Below are 19932 nucleotides of genomic sequence, written 5' to 3'. Positions count from 1 at the left end.
TGATATTATGAAGCATTTGAATGCATTAAATATTGCTCAGCATGGAAAAGAACTAAAATATCTCTTAATCTTTACAGTCCTAGAGCTGATTTTCATAACAAGTAGCCAAAACTTGAAATATGGAAAGAAAAAAATCACGTTTATGGAAAGAAACAGTTTGACTGACTTTGAATCCTGCAGAGAGCTCTTTGATGAAATTATGATACTTGGTGAAAGTATAAATTTTAAAGTATTTGTTCCTTGGCTTGACACTTAAGAATTTTGATGACAGATATAAATAATTTCATGAAATGAAAATAAGCATATGTTCATTCAAATCCATTGAATGCTGAATTGACAGCTGCTCTTCTGAGCATGCACGAGACACCAACATTGCCACAACAGGTAAAGCTGACTGATGTTTTCACCATATTACACCTGAAATTTATCTTAGCATCTTCATAGTACAATTGGAAGAATGACAGTATATTACGTCCTATGATTGGAAAAGAAACGAGTTTAATTCCCGTTGTGAAGAGAGGAATCTTTATATGGACTTTTTCAATTAAAGATGTGTTAGCAGGATTTTTTCTCCCAGAAACTTGGATTTTTTTCACCCCACATCCTCTTTGAATTTTCTTGTGAAACAATTTTTATCTATATAGGACATGTTTGTTCTATCCCAGAGTACATCATTACTGGTAGAAGTTGTGTGAAATGCCAATCCAGATTTATGTTCTCTCTTATTTTGTATGTCCTTTTGATGTTCGCTCATGCAGATTTCTCCCGATCTCTACATCTGGTCCACATAGCAGATGTCTCAGGAACAGTGAATATTATAAACCCCTGGTTTTTTCATTGGGTGATGTGAAGGTTTCGAAGGATGAAGAGATCTTGATATTTTTTCAAGTGGCAGGAAAGTCACTTTTATGTTGCATTTGTAGAGAAGTTTGGCTAATTTATCTGTTACATTCTTGAAATCTTGTTTATTTAAGTTTCTTGTAGGTGCTGTATTCAGAATTTTAATAAATTTTCTTAATTAACTTAGTACTGAAACTATTCAGTTGTAGGATCTGTGTTAAGTATTGTATTTCTTCTTTCCGTTTTTTTTCTGTATTGGGGATATTGTATGCTTTATTAGGTTTTTATTAGGCCTATTTTTTGCTTGGGGTGGTGATGTGAAGTAGCATGCAAAAATCTTCCTGTGTTTGTTGGTTTTCTATAGATGGAGAACGATAATCTGTTTTTTCTTTCATTTATTTCTATAAGGATGTCTAGGAAAGGAAGTTTTTTATTTTCTTCTAGTTCCAGAGTGAATTGGATGTAATAAGATGTATGATAGGATGTAAGTTATTAAGATAGTCTTGAAATGTAGTCAGTTCTAGTGCTGTTCCTGGTCAAATGATGAAGATATCGTCCACATAGCAGAGCAATATTTTTAGTTTTATGTGCCAGTTTTGTAAAGCCTTATTTTCAAAATTTTCCATGTAGAGGATTGCTAGAGCTGGTGAACCCATTACTAGTCCTTCTTGTTCCCAGAGTTTGTCTTAGTAAAGGAAGAATGTGTTTTTTATGCAATGTTTGTAGAGCTGTACAATGTCCAGTGGGAAGAGATTTTCTAGGATGTTTACTGTTTTTTACTGTTTCATTTCTTGGAATCTTTGTGAAAAGGCTGACTACATCTAAACTCTCTAATATGTCTGAAGGATCTATGTGTATATCTTTTACTTTTTCTACGAAGTCTGTGTTGCTCTTAATGAACGATGGTATCATTGGACGAGGAGTAAGACAAGGCTATTCTCTGTCACCAATTTTGTTTAACATGTATTTCAAAGCAATGTTAAAAGAAGCACTGAAGAATTCAGAAGGAATAAGATTGGAGGTAGATTTGCAATATGATATGAAGATGACAAGGCATTATTATCAAATACTGAAACAGGACTACAACGTCTGTTGAACAGATTACTGGAATCCTGTACCAATTATGGAATGAAAATTAACATAAGTAAAACAAAGGTAATGAAAATAGCAAGGAAAGAGGCAAATATGGATATCAGAATAAATAGGAAAAAATAGAATTAAGTAAAGACATTTAAATATCTAGGAAGTGTGATTAGCAGTGATGGAAGATGTAAAAGTGCATAAAAAGACAAAAGCAAGAATGGCGATGGGAAGAGATGCCTTTAATAGAAAATGGAATTTATTTAGAAGTAAATTGGACAGAAACCTAAAGAAAAGACTAATAAAATATTATGTGTGGAATGTTGCCCTCTATGCAGCTGAAACTTGGACATTGAAGAAAGAAAAAATTAAGATTTTGGAAAGCTTTGAGATGTGGATTTGGAGAAGGAAGGAAAAAATCAAATGGACAGATAAAATAACTAATGAAAAGGTCTTTAAAAGAGTAGAAGAAAAAAGAAGTCTGTTAAAGAGGATAAAAAGAAGAAGGGGAAACTGGATCTGATGTATTCTGAGAGGAAATGGAATCAGAGATGCCATCGAAGGAAAAATAGACAGAAAAAGACCCAGAGTAAGGAACAATCCTAGATGACATGCTGAATTGAATGGAGACAGGAACACAACCTTGAAAGAGAAGGCTCAGAACAGAAGAGAATGGAAAGAAAGTTTTTTCTACTAAGAGAAGAACCTGCTCAATCACAGAATACTTAAGAAAGAGAAGGAGGAAGTTTATTTAAACACAAAGACATACATAAAATGACCTGGATATCACCAGATGACAAAACCAAAAACCAAATTGATCATATTGCAATGGGTAATTTTAGGATTTTGCTCTTAGATGTTAAAATAAGGTGAGGAACTAATGTAGAATCTGATCACTACTTAGTAACAGCAATGGTTTTAATGTGGTGTATATAATGATGTGGCAAGAGACTGTTAGGGTGCTAAAAAAGGAAAAAAAGAAAAAAGATTTGGTTATCAGACAAGTTCTGTAAACTCACAGAAATTCGAGCAATTATAGAGAGAAAGAGAGAGAGAAGTTAGTAAGAGATCTGAAAGAGAAGATAAAAGGCATTGTGGATAGTTTAGCAGAAGCACAAAAAGATTACAGCATTAGGATACAGGTGAAATTATTTGCTTGGATAAGGAAAAAGGATAAGCTTGTTAGAAGATGGACACTCTGATGAGATTTTTAAATGTAGAAAATAGTATAACTGACATGATCAGAAATTTGGTAACGGAAGAACTTCCTATAAGCAGAGATTTACATATTACACTAGAACTAATATCCAAAAATGAGATAATAAACGTAATAAACATTTTTTATTACAGACAAAAAATACTGTTGTTAGTTATGATGGTCGATAGATGGCATTGAAGGTAGTAGTAGTGTCGTAGTTGGAGAGGATGAGATGTATTAGCAAAGTAGTGTGCTCTCCCATGATGAGTCCTTGGACTCCCTGGAGGTGTCAGTAATAATAATAAAGATGAAAAGCAGAAAGGCACGATAGCAACAGAAATACTAAAGACAACTGCTGCTAATAAATTACAACCAATCTTTAATAATGTGCTACAAACTGAAAAGATACTGAAACAGTGGAAAGAAGTGATGTTAACTACAGTTTCTAAGAAAGGAACTCTTACTAATGTGAAAATTGGAGTAAAATTAGTCTATTATCAGTACCTGCAAAAATTTTCTATAAAATATTGATATATAAGATTAAAAATGAAATAAAAAAGATATTAAGGCATAAACAAGTTCATTTTGTAACATGTGGGAGTACTGTGCATCACATTATTACCTCAAAGAACATCAGTGAATAAAGCATTGAACTTAAAAGTATACCTAAATTTTATAGATTTTTCCGAAGCATTTGATGGTATTGATAGAGAAACAATATAATTAATTATTAGAAGCTATGGAATTCCTGACAAATATTTAAGAATAATCAAAGAAATATATAAAGGATGTAAAAGTTGTGTTATTACACAGCAAACATAGGAATGTTTGAGATAAAGACTGCGGTGAAACAGTGTTGTGTAACATCTGGTTTACTGTTTAACATAATCAGTGATTGGATTATAAGAAAAGTTATAGGCATAGAAAGAGGAATTAAATGGAATCCTATGTCACAGTTGTAAGATCTAGATTATACAGATGACAGTCTTGATGTCATCAAAATATACTGATATACAAGCAAAATTAGAAATATTAAATAAAGCAACAGAAAAAGCTGGTCTTAAATACAACTAAAACAAAGGTTCTTAAATTGAATGGCAAATGCTGCAACAAAATTAAAATCAATCAGCATGCAGTAGAAGAAGTTAAGAATTTTACATGCTAGGGAGCAAATGTGGATGCTGAAGGAGGTGGAACTGGCAGGGATATAAGGCAAAAATTGACAAAAACAAATACTTCAGAAAATTAAATAATATGAAAATTACCTAAGTATCATAATAAAACCTAAATAAAATTCTTCAATAGCAATGTTAAGGCCATATTAGACATGGAAAATGACCGAAAAACAAGAAGCTAAATTAAAGAGTTTTTAAACAAAATGTCTGTGGAAAATATTTGAAATACTTTGGTCCCCAACATATAATGAACAATGACTTATATAAACTGACTGAGCAAAAAAGTATTGCTAGTGAAATTAGAAAATACAGATGAAAATGGACTGGGCATGCACTGGAGATGAACAGCAAAGAGATTCCATAAATAGCTTTAACATGGATTCCAGAAGGCAAAAGTCCTAAATTAACTTGACAGAGCTAGAGAGAAGCTGAAATGGTGGTGCAGAACAGAGGTGTCAAAAAATATCCTTATGTGCCACGAGGCACGAAAAGAATAAGAAGTATAAACAAATATATACTTCAAACAATATTCCATTTGATAACACTCTCCAGTCCTCCTACGCACATAACAAAACCTTGCAGTGCTCAAACATCATCAAGCTCATTTAATATCAGCGCCTAACAAAAATCTCCATACCATTATGTATATTATTTCTGGGAAAACTCCCATACTATCCTTGCATTACCACTATTACACACACACACACACACACACAAAAGACTAATTGTTCCAGTTACTTTTCTTATGCTTAAGCTTAACAGTCAAAACCAGATGTTTCTCAGACTGATACTTACTCCCAGCCTTTGCCGGTATAATCACATCACTTGTACAGCATTCTTGGATTCAAAAAAGTTGACATCAAAATTTCTGTCCAGCTACTAACTCTGTACAAATCACAAATCCAGCCAACCTTGGAATACTGCTCTTAGCAGATGGCAGTTCGGCTAATTGACTACACATCTCCCACAGATTCTCTCAAACCACTCAGTTTAGGTACTAGTGTCTCTCTTTCTCTTACCTCCTCTCTTGTACGGATATTTCCATGGGCAATATTCAGAACAACAGCCATCCATCATGCCCTCCACTGCTGATAAACCTACAGTAACAGAAGCAACAGCTGCTTAACATCCTTTTACAGCTCAATTGCTGACTCAACAAACCTGCTACTCCCATTCATATTCATTCTATCTGCCTTGATTCTGTAGAACAGGTATCTCTCCATGAAGTACTGCCCAAAAACTACAACCATCAGCTTTTCAAAAAGATATTATCATATTGTCACTTAAACACATGCCCCCACACACAGAACTGATATGATCTGTTTCTGAATTGTTTGATCTGTCTCTAACTTCTCCAAATTGGTCGATTTAGTTGAAATTTGATATTTGAAATTAAATAAGAATGTTACTAGTAGTTCATAATTACCTCAACTTAGTTTCAATTGAACTATTTTTAAAAGAAAATGTGTTAAAATGATACAAAGTACCAAATCTGACTGGACAGAATTTAATATATATAATTTGGTTTTTGGTACCATTACTAAATTTTAGCTTAAATCAGATCCTTTTTTAATGACAAAATAATTTGAAATTATCCAAAACCGTGGTACAGATGGCAAATTCGTATGGTAGGAGGGAGTTTTCCAAATGTTCTGTAAACCTTGCATGTGTGGCTAGGTAAGCTAGACTGGGTAAAAACAGTGTGATCATTTTCTGTTTCTGGTCTTCTATAGCCTGAAAAATAAGACATCAAATGAAAGAAGAATCTGAGTTAAACTGATGACATTAAATTGCTAAGATTTTATGCCTTTAACTAAAATCAGAGACATGGCGAGAGATGGAGCAGAATGAGAAGCCATCCTTGAAAACTGCACAAGAATGTGGTGAGCATTGAAATGAAGAGCATATGTGCAACTTGTGAATGAATGAAATACAATGGTGACATGTGTCAAAGGAAAATGAGAATTTGACTGGTTTAACCAAAGCAATTAAGGCCATGAAGACAGTAATCATGTATTCTACAGCCTGTGGACCTGTTTTGCAAGAGAAAAGAAAAGCTCCATAAGCCCAGCTAAGTCAGCTTTGTTTGAAAAGCTTTTTTTTTCTTTTTAAATTCTAGACTTTACCTTACAAATGTATTATGAAAGCACTAGGTTTAAAAAACACGATATGCGGTTAAGTGGAACCTCATGTGATGAGCAATTCCTTTGAAATTGATTTCAAAGGAGGTGGAAATTAATAATAACATCCTGTTCGACAGAATAATAGTAGATGGAATAAAATTTGAATGGGAGTAGCAAGTTTGTTGAGTCAGCAACTGAGCCGTAGAAGGATGTTAAGCAGCTGTCACTTGTGTTGCTATACGTTTATCAGTGGAGGACATGTTGCAAAAGAAAGTATTTTTTCACATAAAACTGTAGGGAATAAAAATGGAAGTCCAGAAAAATAACCTAATTCTCAAAACAAAACAAAAAAAAATTCTAAATATTTAAAAATAAATCACTGCCATGCAACCATGCAAATCCAACAAAACTTCAGAGTAGTATTAAATGTCAGTTAACTATTACAAAATATACAAATATATAAGTTAATTTACTGACTGCAGTGAAGTCATATATAAGCTATAATTTCAATACCAAGTTGAAATACTAGAATATATATATATATATATATATATATATATATATATATATATATATATATATATATATATATATATATATATATATATATACAATATTGGTAATTAGCCTGACCTTTTTCATATGCATTCTTGAATTGGATAATAACTCACTACCGCAACTTGGCCAGGTAAACCATTTTCATCCATCAAGCAATCATTCAGAGGAACTGGTCAATGAATTAACATTTCAGGATTCCTGAAAGTTGAAAATGAATATTTCAGTAATATGGCATATTGTGAATGTTATGTTTCTACAAGGAATTCTAGAATAATATCAAACAACACTGCAAAAACTGCTCAGTTGTACTGCATATTAATGACATAAAAATAATACTCCTGAACAGAAAAAATACTCATGAACAGAATACACTAAAAAATTCATTTACTATCTTATAGAGAAAATAAATGAACTAGAACAGGTAAAAAACAATTTTTTTCTCTCTAATAATGGAACTGAAAACTGGACAAAACAATCTGCACCAAATTTCAAGATAACGAGAAAAATGAGAAAGTTGAAATGAAAAAATTCTTCAAAAGCAGATGTGAAGCCTGTTTAGTTTAGGTATTAAAAAAATAACTAAGCAACAATATTGTTTTGTCAGTGCATGTAATTTTTTTGTGCTGATAGTTGTTCGTAACCAATCTAAATGCAAACTACAAATACTTACATTGCACTTGTGGCTACTGTGAATCCATGAACTCATTTGCAAGAACATTTGCTACTTAGTCTAAGCAGTGTTTGTAGTCCAAGAAAGCTGTTATGTTATAACACAAATGCTTACTAATATGATTTTGTGCCAAATGTTTAGCATTTTGAATATATACTTTTCAAAGGAAGTAGGCACTCTTAGTCCTAACCTGGAAATCAAAAGCAACTAGTGCCACACTCATAAATGCATCTGTTTCATACTAGAAGGGATGACAATGAGAATATTTTGTGTACCTAAGCAGTCTTATTTATGTATCTGAAATGGTATATCATAAATTTTTTGGTTTCAAGTTTAAAAATCAAAATTTCCTCAATCAGGAACCTAACATGCAAAAACTGATTAACTCAGGAACTGACTAAAAGAAGGCTAGAAATTCTTCTGATGACAACCAGATCTGCATTTTTCTTCTGTAAATGTATCATGAAAGTTACAAGGCTAAATAGGCGTCAACTACTGAAAAGTTAAACTTCTTTCAAAATTTTGAATTTTCATTTCAAGTACGTGTTAAAAGAGAACTTTGTTTTCAATTTCTTTGTTTCTATTTTCTGTACTATATTCAGTGCATGCAGTATGGCTATACTTGAAGTAGGTGTTCCTTTCCTCTGTGTAGAACATGCAAAAGATCCCTAAAGACTTTTCTGATTTCCTAGTAAATTTTTAAAAATCCTAATCACAGATGAAATTCTGAAATATGTGGTGTAATGTAAAAAGCTAACAGCAAATACTGATCAAAATTACTAGTGAAAAGCATTTAAATAAATGCTTGAAAGCAATAAGAAATAAACTTATTATTTATTTCAAATGGCATATAAAATAATTATATGCCATCTGAAAGAATTAGGTGCAAAAAAGCAATGTCCAAGTGACCATTTTTCTTTTAATAAACTGTTAGCTAGTACTCTCAGTTAACCAAGTAAACAGTGACAGAAGTACTATAAAATGAATTCCATCTAAATTTTTGCACCTGATTCTTCTTATGGTGCTATCTTCTATTGAAGGTCAGCGACCAACTTGGTGAACAAACTGCATTCTTGCATCAATTGGAGCAGTTGTGCACTGCTGCACCTGATTAGTGTTCTGCAATTAATAACATCTGTATTTGAATGCTTATATCCATATTAGGATCAGTATTTTGCTATTGCTACTAAGAATAAATGCTTTATTTTCTTGAAGGCAATGCTTATCTTGTTTTCAAAGTTATTTTAAATAACTATTTTTTGTGCATATGAACTTCATCTTGGAACCAGAAGTCAGATAAAAAAAAATGATAGCTGCTTTTGAGATGTAGTATTACAGAAGGCTGTTGAGGATATCATATAACTGAAAGGCATACAAATGAATGGATGTTAGAAAAGATCAATAGAACTTTAAGGTACCTTAAAGATATTGACAGAAGAAAGTTAAAATATTTGAACACATTGAAAGGATTGAAGGAGGACTTCTCAGAACAGCAATAGAAGGTAAAGTTTCTAGAAAAAAAGGAAGAGGTAGAACGTCAATGAGATGGATGGATGGTGTGTGTGTAGTGACTGATCTTCAGAGAGTTGAAGTCTCCAGAAAAGCATACAACAGGATTACATGGCGAGACCTGGTGTGGCACATCACCGAGCATCGGAGTGACCATACGGCATCTGTGGATGCCCAGTGAACATATGAACTTTATCTTAGCTATTATTAAAGTAGGCACAGTTGATAAATGCTTAAGATTATAATAATGAAAAGCAGAACAGAACCACTCATATACTACTGTTGTAATACAAACTGCTCAATCCTATGCTGCATATTTTGTGTAAATCAATAATGCATTCAATATAAAAATTTATTTTTTCTACCAGGTAGTTATTATAAATATAGCTGATGATGTGCAGATTTAGTGCTTTCGTGAACACATATACAAAGAATAATAAACAGTGAAGAAATTTTTTTTTAAACTAACAGTAAACACCAGAGAAGCGCCCATTTCCAATTTATCATGTTATATAACATGCATTTCTCAGTGCATGTCAAAAAATCAAAATTCAATTGATTTTATTGCTTTGACAATACACACAAAATCCAAGGAAAAATAACGTTATACCAAGTTTTTAGGGTTAAAGTTAAATTTACAGTTAGTTTCTCTTGTATATCTAATAACAAAATGCCCCACCTCGCATAAAGAAGTGAGTTTAAAAACAGGTTTTTATCTGATATTAGATTATATTGTATACATAATAAGAGCGTACAGTTGTACATCATTAATATTAATCCTCAACTTTTAGCACTTCTACCAAGCAATAATGGCCAACTTTTTTTTCACACTTCTCTGCCTATAATTCTTTTAGGCAAACAAAAATTATTCCGAGTCACGATAAATAACTGTGCATACTCACAGCAATAAATGTCACACTGCTATTATCTGCAGTGAAAGTTGTTTTACAGGGATAACGAAAGGCTACTGGGAAGGCTTGGCTATATTGCGCCGCCGTTAGTTGAGCCATGTTTCAGAAGCAGGCGTTTGGCATCACGTGAGTACCGCGCAGTAAACGTTACGCTGCGCAAATCCATACGCCCACTAAATTTCCTTTAATGCGGGATTCCTATGACGTCATTTTGTATTGAGCTATCTGACTATCGTTCAAACAGGCACAAAACTCATATAACTCAGTTATATAAACTTTACTTTTAATTAGGAGAACATAATTAATACTTGCGGCCGGGGATTTCGGAAAAAAACATAGTGAAGTGCTGGAGGTTCCCATTAGGTATAAGCCAATGCAAGTAGTGAGAAGTATTTTTAGCTGTTACTTCTCTTCCCTTCTTTGACAAATGTTTCCAGAAATCTTAATCTTTATTACAAAATATAGTTGAGTGAGGCCACAGTGAACGCGACTTCGCAAGATCCGTTTTTTTTTTTTAAAGTCTGCATACACGTATGAGAAAATTTTGTTATCATGTTGACTTGTTTGGAGTAAACCTTAGAGAGGCATGGCTGATATCAGAAACTAATCTTGTGGGTGACCGCTAGCACATTACATAAGGCTGAAACATAACTTCATAAACAAAACTAACCATTCTAGTATTATCAGTAGTATAGTAACAAAGGTGATCCTTAAGACACCAGCGCATTTTATGCATTTATTGTGAATTTTCCCAATGGAATGAGTAGTGATACATGATAAGACATTTCTTTTCATCCATACTTTTCACCAACAAGATTATTATTATTATTCTATTTTATTATTTATTTTTTGCATACACTATAATACAGGGCTTAATATACACTTCATAACCTCCAGAAAATGTATTTTACTTTATTATTTCAGACAACTTAGTGTGAGGTCGTATGCAAAACTCTTACTGAACTTTGCATATTCAGATTTATTTTACTTTTTATCAAGACCTCTACTTCAATCCAGAATTTTATTTCTGATGAGATTTTCTGAATTATGCAGTGTAAACACACTTGTAAAATGCCTTCACCTTCATGAGCATTTCTGGTTGAATATCATTTACACACATTAGATTTCTGATAACTTTTTCTACCTTCAAATACTAAAATGTAATAATAATAAAGTACTCGTGGCAGTACTCCTTCAGGATAATTTCTACTAATGTTTTCTCATTGCATATTTAATAATTTTTCAAGTTAACCTACACATCTGGCCACCATGATACTTATCCTGTATGTTCTTCTCATAACTTTTTTTTTTTCAATACATAACTCTAATTTCTTACATTATATACCTTAAACCATTGACATGTTCTATGGTTTCCTGATTAAGTGTTATCTGTATATCTTCCTGGTGTCTTCCAATTTTCATAATCTTAGTTTAACTTGAATTTATAATCACCTAATTTCTGCAGGTTTCTTGTAATTTTGCAAGCTGGTATTGGAGATTTGATTTGTTATAATCAGTGGAAGACTAATCACACATCATCTGCATATATGATATGTGTGATTAGTCCTCCACTGATTTACTCCTATTGCTGAGGACAACTTCTTTAATGAGTTCTTGGATAAAAAAATGTTAAAATGGCATGGGAAAGAGTGGGCATCCTTGCATAACTCATTTTATTTGAAGTTTTTTTGGTATGATATTTTTATATTAAACTACTATACTGTATTGTATTCTGATAGTAATTTGAAACAAACCTTAGTATTTCAAAGTCTATGTTTTTTCTTTAATATTTGAATAACTTTTCCTCTATTTGAGAAAATCAAATGCTTGTTTAAAATAGAGCCTCTGTAGCTCAGTCAGTATACACAAAGCCTTTGGTTGGAAAGACCTGGGTTTGATTCCTGTCCAAGACGTGACGAACCTTTATCTGGTCTCTTTCAACTAAAGGTGAGTTAGCCAGTCTCATATGGAGGTAGGGGTTTTTTTCATCCAGAAACTTGTGTTTTTCGTTTCCCCCAGAACAGGCAAACTGGCCCTGTGAACACATGCTGTTATATCTGTCGTTATTTTAAATGTTATCAATTCTTCAAATATATCTTGTCTTCTGCGCCTTTGTAGAAAACTATAGTTATCTCGTTTAAACCTTTATTATACATCTGACTTATGGCCGCAAATAATAAAGCTCACGTGTGCAAAACTTACAGAACAAAGAAATCGCCTCTGGCTGAAGCCAATCTTTTTGTCTGACCTACTGGTGTTTATTCTCAACTGAATTTGGAAAATTTATTTAATTTCTAGTTGCGCCACCAAATTCGTGGGTGGGAGGTGAATCTCCCTAAAAAGAATAACACACAGTAAACCATACGGAACTTTTCTCTCTTAATTCTAAGTAAATCTATCAACTTAAATTTCCCGTTATGCAATCGTGACAATATCTATTTTTAAGGCTCACACAGATTCGAGTTTAATGAGTAGTGCATTGGATTAGAAATCAGTCAAGTTATTTAAACAAGAAAACAATTTAACATCAATGAAATGTACAATGGGTCAATTTTAAGTACTAAGTAAATTAGTTTCTATGCTTCAAATCACAACTAATGACTACATTTACAATTTAGTTCTTTATCATAATCAATTCTAGTAAGACCACGTGTCTATAATTTTCTCTCGTTAAACTTGGTTATACTCAGATCAAATTTACATAACATTCTGCAGGTTTTTAGGCAATTGCTATAACATTAAATACACGATGTTTCACCTTAAATTTTAGCCAGACCTTCTCTCACATATAACACACTTTAGGAAATAAGATGATCCCTGAAATTACTCCCTTCTATTACCGTCCGACTTTAGTACTTATATATCATCTCCGGGATTTCGTAAGATCTCCTCTTAATATCGGTGAACATTTGGATCTTGGCGGCATGAAAACTCGGCATCTAATTTCTTCTAAAATCGTTTATTTTAGTCACGTCGCTTTCTCGGTATTTACTATCTGGAACGCACATCTCCGACGATATTAGTAAATTAGTAAAACTCCGCTGCCGTAGCGTACATCGTAACTTCAGGTCGGGGAACCCCACGTAACCTCGAAACTTCTCGCTGACCCGGGACCGGAACGCACACCGGATCGACTCGAACTCCAAGAAAAAGGCAAGACAAGACCTTGTTTCGAAGTAGCGAACTGTTATTTATACTGTCCCGATGACCTTCGTTTTTGCCTATGTCATCGTTCCTCCGGGTACTTTGGTGGTTTGCACCCGTCACCCTCGTCAATCAGTGCAATTATTCGCGAAACCCCCGCGCACTATTGATCCTCGAGTTTTGCAGTTGCCCCAGGTCATTTATTTAATACTTTAATCCGTCTGGAATGACTGGTGACTAAGAGGTTTCTTAAGACACAATTAATCTTACACTTATTTTTCTGTTCTTTTACAAAACCCTTTGAGGTGACAATATTCAGTAATATACAAAAATTATTTCCAAATTAAAAAATATGAAAATATCTCGATTAACCCACAAGTAACTTTTTAGGGAATTTTGTGTACCAGTAAAAATCGGTATACAAGAGGTTTTTGATCAAAGTTCCTCGTTCAATGCATCCACAGTCATAAAAACTGTTCCTCCCCCCCCCCCCCCCACACACACACCAGACTCTGTGACATGCTGGTTGGGATTTCCTACAGTTGTATAATCATAGTGGACCCTACACCAAGCAGGATAAAAGCGCTATAAAAAGAAGAAGAAATGCATGTTGTAAATCCACAAAACAGTAATAAAAGTCTCTCCCTTTCCTTTATGCTTACACAGTGATCAGAATACATTATTATTATTATTCCTGACACCTCCAAGGAGTCCGAAGACTCATCGCGGGAGGAAACCTACAACAGTCTCAACCACTACATCACACTTCTACTACGAATCATCTCCATCTATCGCCCACCAGAACTAGTCTTTTTTGTCGGTAAATTGCGTGTGTTCTGAAGGGCCGATTTCTCTGTATGCGGGATGAAAAATCCTGCTACCTCCGTAGGAGATCGGCTAACTCACCTTCGATTGAAATCATCCAGATAAAGATTCCTCCCATCGTGACGAGAATCGAACTTAGGCCTATTCCAATCGAAGGGCGCAATGTACCGTCGCTCTTCCAATTGCGCTACGAAAGGCGACATATTATGAAAACTACAAATTTCCAACACGGTAGTTGTTTCCATAAAAATCTCTCCCCTTTCCCCATGAAATTTTGGCTAGACCATAAAGAATAAAGATATGGTCAATGGACCCGTTTTTTTTTTTTTGTTTGTTTGTTTCAAGCCATCTTGCTCTTCTTCTATTAGCTGTCTGTAATATTATTTAGACGATTCTGTATTATTTTTACAAAGATTTTATAAGAGTGGCAAATAAGAATGTATAACTACTGAACTCAATATACAGCATTTCTGTTAGTTGCCAGACCACTTCATGTTTTTCATTTGTATGCTCACTTTTTCTGATTGTCTGTGAAATGTCCATTCATACAGACAAGCTTGTCCATACAACATAACACATGAGCAGATAATTTTGTATATATACTTGGTTTCAAGAGTATGAGACTGCTAATGTGATTTTGGTATTGGAGAATTTTTTTTTTTTAATGGATATGAATACCACTTTAAGGTTACATCATTTCAGCACCACAACTATTTTATCTGTGATATTATTTTTTACCATAATTTTATTACTACTTTTTGATAGTGTAAAATTTATTCTACTTTTACATTATTTCGTAAAATTTTGTTACCAAGCTTTGTATTCCTTAAGAAATATACCACAGTATGTAAGAAACTAGTTGAACAAAAAAATTATTTTCTATGTGGTTATATACAAGTTTATAATAATAAAATAAAACATTTTCTCTCAATACTTGAGCTTTTGTGGCTCAGTCAGAAATAATGTCCTCCGGTTTTGGAAAGACTCTGGTTCAAATCCCATCTTTAGAAGTAACATAGCTTTCCTCCCAGAAACCACATACAATTAACAAAAACATTTGTGAGGTAGATTAATGTGTGGAGTGGGCTCCCAAAATGAATGACTTCTTGGGTCTCCAAAATAGGTGACATTAAAAATAATCATGCTGTTAAACCCAATCGCTATTCTGGATATATGAGATCCCTCTCCTTCCTGATTATTAATTAACTTAAGGAATTCACAACGTACACTAGAATATAAATTAAATTAAACTTTAATATATATTTCCAATATTTCGGTAACGTCACGTTGCTATCTTCAAAGGAACTTAAAATAAAGACACGTGCATGCAGGCACTACACACAGTAAATGAGGACGAAGTGAGGAAGCTATTGTTTCTCCTAAAAGTCCTGATGGTGCTCCCTAGCAGGCTATGTAGGTATTCTTGGCAATTGAGCTGAAGGTTTCCTGATGTATGTCTCCCAAATTTGGGGTAGTCTCATGCAATCAAATTTGTTGAGGTTGGCATGTTTCTTAGGGCTGAGGCTGATTCCATGAAAAGTCTTTCAAATTTGAACTTGCTATGGTGTATCATTGTGGCTTTCTTCCACCGTATTCTGTGGCATGTATCCAGAGCATGGTCTGCAAGACCAGAGTGGCTATACTGGTGAAAACGGATGTAGTCATTGTGTTCTGAAATTCTGATATTCGCTGTCCAGCCTCACCTTCTTTTATAACAAAAAAGCCTATCCTTCTGAACTAGTTTAGAAAAAATCCTAAACAATTCCGACATCACAATCAGGTTTGATAATATGTCCTGTTTACTAATATATCATTAAAAGGGACTCTTGATTACTTTTTTTTTTTTTCTGTGGTTCTTACAAAAGATTATAAGCCTATAGTACCTTAGTACTGCAAGTGGGCTAAGGGTTTTTTTTTAATTCCATTTTTTTATTAATTTTTATAAATTTTTGTATTTTTTAAATTTATTTTTACATAGTCCAGAAACAGACAAAACATGGAACTTTTTTCAAGCCACTTTAGGCCTCCAATCAGCAGGGCGGTGGTCTTACACCAGGCGATGAAATTTATCTCCCAACTAAAGACAATCACAAACATCCATGCTCATGTCTGGAGAGCAAATCTGCTAACCCACTCAACTCCTTCTGTGACATTTTAAAATTATTCAAATTTCCTGCTCTTGCTGATTATTTTGTATCTTTTATATCAACTCTATATACAAGAGGTTGCAAAATATGCACAATGCTATGAGAGCAAGGGGTTAAAAAGAAAAAAGAATCCATCCTACCAATGCATTTGAGAGAGGTCACTAGGTCACGTTATTCAGGTAAGTCTATTTTTAGTAAATATTCCTGATATCACTAATCAGTATTATTAGTGGTGTTTTCCTTATATTATACTGTGTAATTCACTGTGTTTAATTGTGAATCTTATTACCAGATATTGTTTAAACAGTGTTCTATATGGCACCAATGCATATGAGAAAAATGGCAGCCAAGACTTTGATATCTAATGATTTCATGCAATGTTTTGTTTGTGTGTGTTCAAAGTACTCATTGCTAGAGTGAATGGTTTGTGGTACAAATGTAAAAGAATGAAATAACTAATATTCATGATGTAAGGCGGGATAATCAAAATGTTGTAGAGAATGCAGTGGAAAGAGCAAACAATAATCTATGAAATATGAGAGTATGAAAGAAGCTGATGAAAGTAATGTGGATGAGTTGATAGTAAGGAGAGAAATAACATGCTTATATGGAGTCCTTCACAGGACAAAATGTGAACACAAACTACTAGAGAAACAATTGGCATGGTATAGCAGGAAGGAGAATGAAAGAAAAAGTGAATGACAGAATATAAAAGTTTACTTTTATATTCTGCATATAAGTGCAGAATATAAAATAAGTGCTCTTTTATAAGTGCAAGAAACTAGGAGTAAAGAGAGGTATTGTATGTAGATTTTTGATAAGAATGAGAAACAAAAATATGTTTCCCAGGTGTAAAGAGTAAGGATGTTAGTGAAGCTCTTAGTTTGCAGAAGGAACAAGTGAAGGAGTTATGTTGCCAGGTGCAAATGATTTGAAAGGTGAGAAATAAGCAATGAGAGAGGATATGAAAATTTTCGAAAGAAGCAAAAGTGAAGAGTGCGTGCGTGCGTGTGTGTGTGTGTGAGAGTAAAGATTGTGAGTCTGTTGTCTTGGTATAATAAGACAGAATTGAAAAGAAAGGCCATGATTGTCAATAAGTCAATGAAAAAATTGCATAAGGAATGGATGTATGGAGTCAATTTGATGGATGAAAGGACCTGTATATGCCTGATGAAATGCATTTGAATGGTTCTGGAGTTATATATTTGGAGAAAATATTGATCCATGAGAGGATGGATGTGCAAATACAGGGAATCTAGAGGTATTAGGGAAGATGCAATTGAGCATGTCTGCCCATCACCTGTGATAAATGAGTGCACGAATGATCGTGAATGGCTAGGTGTGGTTTCCCAGGTTTTGAATCTAAATGGGTTGATAATAACATTACACAAGAGTAACTGTGGACTAAGAGGATGTTGAATTGCATGCTAAAAATACATGAATGCTAGGAGTATCAGAAATAAAATAGAAGAGTTTGTGAATTAGGCAGCTCGATTTTGGCCAAAAATTATCATCATCAGCAAGATATGGCTGACAGAAAATGATATAGTTATATGGATAGAATATCTTCTTCTCTTCCGTCTAAGACAGGTCGAGTCTTCTCTTGAGCAGGATCTTCCGGTCTTCTCTATTCCTTGCTGTTCGAAAAAGTTCCTTATATGTTCTGCATCCCGAGATGTTCTTTATTAATTTCAGCCAAGTAATTTGCGGTCTTCCGGGTCTTCTTTTTCAGTTGGAAAAGTATTGATTAAAATGTTAGGAAGTCTGTCTGCGTACAGTGTGTCCAAACCATCTCAGTTGTTGTTTTCTAATTTTTTCTATTATTGTCTTTTTATACAATAGTTCTTGTCTGACTGTGATGTTTGTTTTCTTTTCTTTTCTATCCAACTTGTTCTATTTATTTTTCTTAAGCATCTCATTTCAAATGCCAGCAGTTTTTTCTAATCTCTTTTTTTAAGTTTAAAAAAAAAAAAAAAAAGAGAGGATAGAATATATAAGTCCTTTTTTACAAGCCACAATTTATCTACATTTTATAGCAAAGTGACAGCAGAAATGGATAAAGGAAATAGTTACACCATGGTACTGCTGAACTTTGCAAAGACATTTGACAGAATACTACATGGAAAAGTATTACATAAGTTGGAACAAATGGGAATGGATATGAAGCTGTTGGCATAGATGGGGTGGCTGACTGACAGACATCAGAAAGTTGTATATGGCAGAGTGTAATTAATTAGAACGAGGGCGACTAGCAGATTGCCACAGGGATCTGTACTAGGGCTGCTACTCTTCCATTCAAATATTAATGATATATGGAAGAATATCCAGTTGTTTGCTGATGATGCATTAAATAAATGATTATTATAATTACAGCTATTTTGCCTGCTTCAGTTTAGGAGTACCCCTGTTTAAATGTCATTGGCTATTTACTCATGGATTCTTAGGGCATTATGAGTGTAGATGTACTAAAAAGTATATGTAGCCTAAGGAATAGAAAATTGCACATACCTTTTTCTGGGTGTTGTGGCTTTTCCTCAGTCTGCGATGTCGAAAACTGCAGAGTGAGTGTGTGTGTGGGGGGGGGGGTAGGCAGTTTGGTAGAATAAGTTAGAAAAACCCGGGTTTTTTTCGTAATATATAGAAACATATACTTTTATATAGGGTGGGGAAAAAAGTGAAAGGGTTAATTTTTTAAAATAGGGAGGGGAAAGGTGGTTGACGGGGTGTGGACCGTTTCGACTATTCGTGGTCGTCATCTGAACACATTGGGAAAGTGGAAGCTATGTCAGGTCAGGTGGGTGCTTCTGCTTTAGAGGTGTTTGTGTTGTCTCCTATTGGTCGGGGTTGTGACCTCAATTTTATGTTGTGAAGCTTCCAAACCTCGGAGATTATGTAGGGCCTGTGTACGTTGATAGAGTTCGCGTCACACTTTATAGCTATTGTTTCCGATATTCTGAGCATTGTTTCATTGTCTTGTCGGTCTATTATGATGGCCTTGTCTATCTGCGGGGTGTGTTTTTGTTCAAGGGCGTGAACAGCTATTTCCGTTTTTCCTGTGTTTTGTATACGATTTTTCTTTTTGATGTTGCGTTTTTTAGTGTTTAAATGTTCTGGAATAGGGATGTTACAGTCACGGAAGTGTTCTTGTAGTCTTGCCCATAAAGACCTGATGGTGGAACCTGTGTAGGTGATGTCACATTCTTTTTGGCAGGGAAATTTATAGACTACATTGTGCTGTTCAAATATTTCTTTTTGTGTGTGAGGTTTGGTGGATTTTAGGAGGTTTGCCAGTTTTTGGCTTGTGGTGAATACCAGTTTGTAGTCAGTATGTTTGAAGATATATTTATAGGCTATGTATGTGTTTTGGGTGTATGGTAGTTTGATAATTTTTTGTGTAGGGAAGTTCGTTTTGGTACTTGGGTTGTTTTGGCGGTTTTTTGCCGTCTTGTTTGCGTAGTTAATCAGTTGTGTAGGATAGTTGCGATTTAAGAAGATCTGTGTTAGTTTTTTTATTTCAGCGTTTAGACTATTTTGATTGGTTGAAAATTTGTAAGCATTTATGAATTGTGATAAGATGACAGATTTTTTAACAGAATACGGATGGTATGAGTGAAAATGGAGGTAGTTTCCGATGTGTGAGGGTTTGTGGTATATTTTCGTGGCTATTTTGTTGTGTGTTCTGGTTAATGTCAAGTTTAAGAAGTTGATGGATTTGTTCTGTTCGGTTTCTGTGGTGAATTTTAATCTGTTGC

General features: G+C 34.0%; 1 protein-coding gene across 1 annotated transcript in view; it reads right to left on the bottom strand.

Moving 5' to 3' along the window:
* Positions 1 to 19932, bottom strand: part of LOC150093613 (adenomatous polyposis coli protein-like) — a 372524-nt gene that overhangs the window by 304448 nt on the left and 48144 nt on the right. Inside the window, exon 2 of the mRNA XM_090413231.1 lies at positions 7050 to 7172. The gene's annotated coding sequence lies outside the window, so the exon portion shown is untranslated. The remainder of the gene's footprint in view (positions 1 to 7049; positions 7173 to 19932) is intronic.

This window comes from Typopeltis vanoorti, chromosome 23 (genome assembly GCF_054136105.1).
Source record: "Typopeltis vanoorti isolate ZY-2024b chromosome 23, IOZ_Tvanoo_1.0, whole genome shotgun sequence".
Lineage (NCBI taxonomy): Eukaryota > Metazoa > Arthropoda > Arachnida > Uropygi > Thelyphonidae > Typopeltis > Typopeltis vanoorti.
Note: the sequence above shows the minus strand (reverse complement) of the source record. Positions and strands in the feature narration are given on the sequence as shown.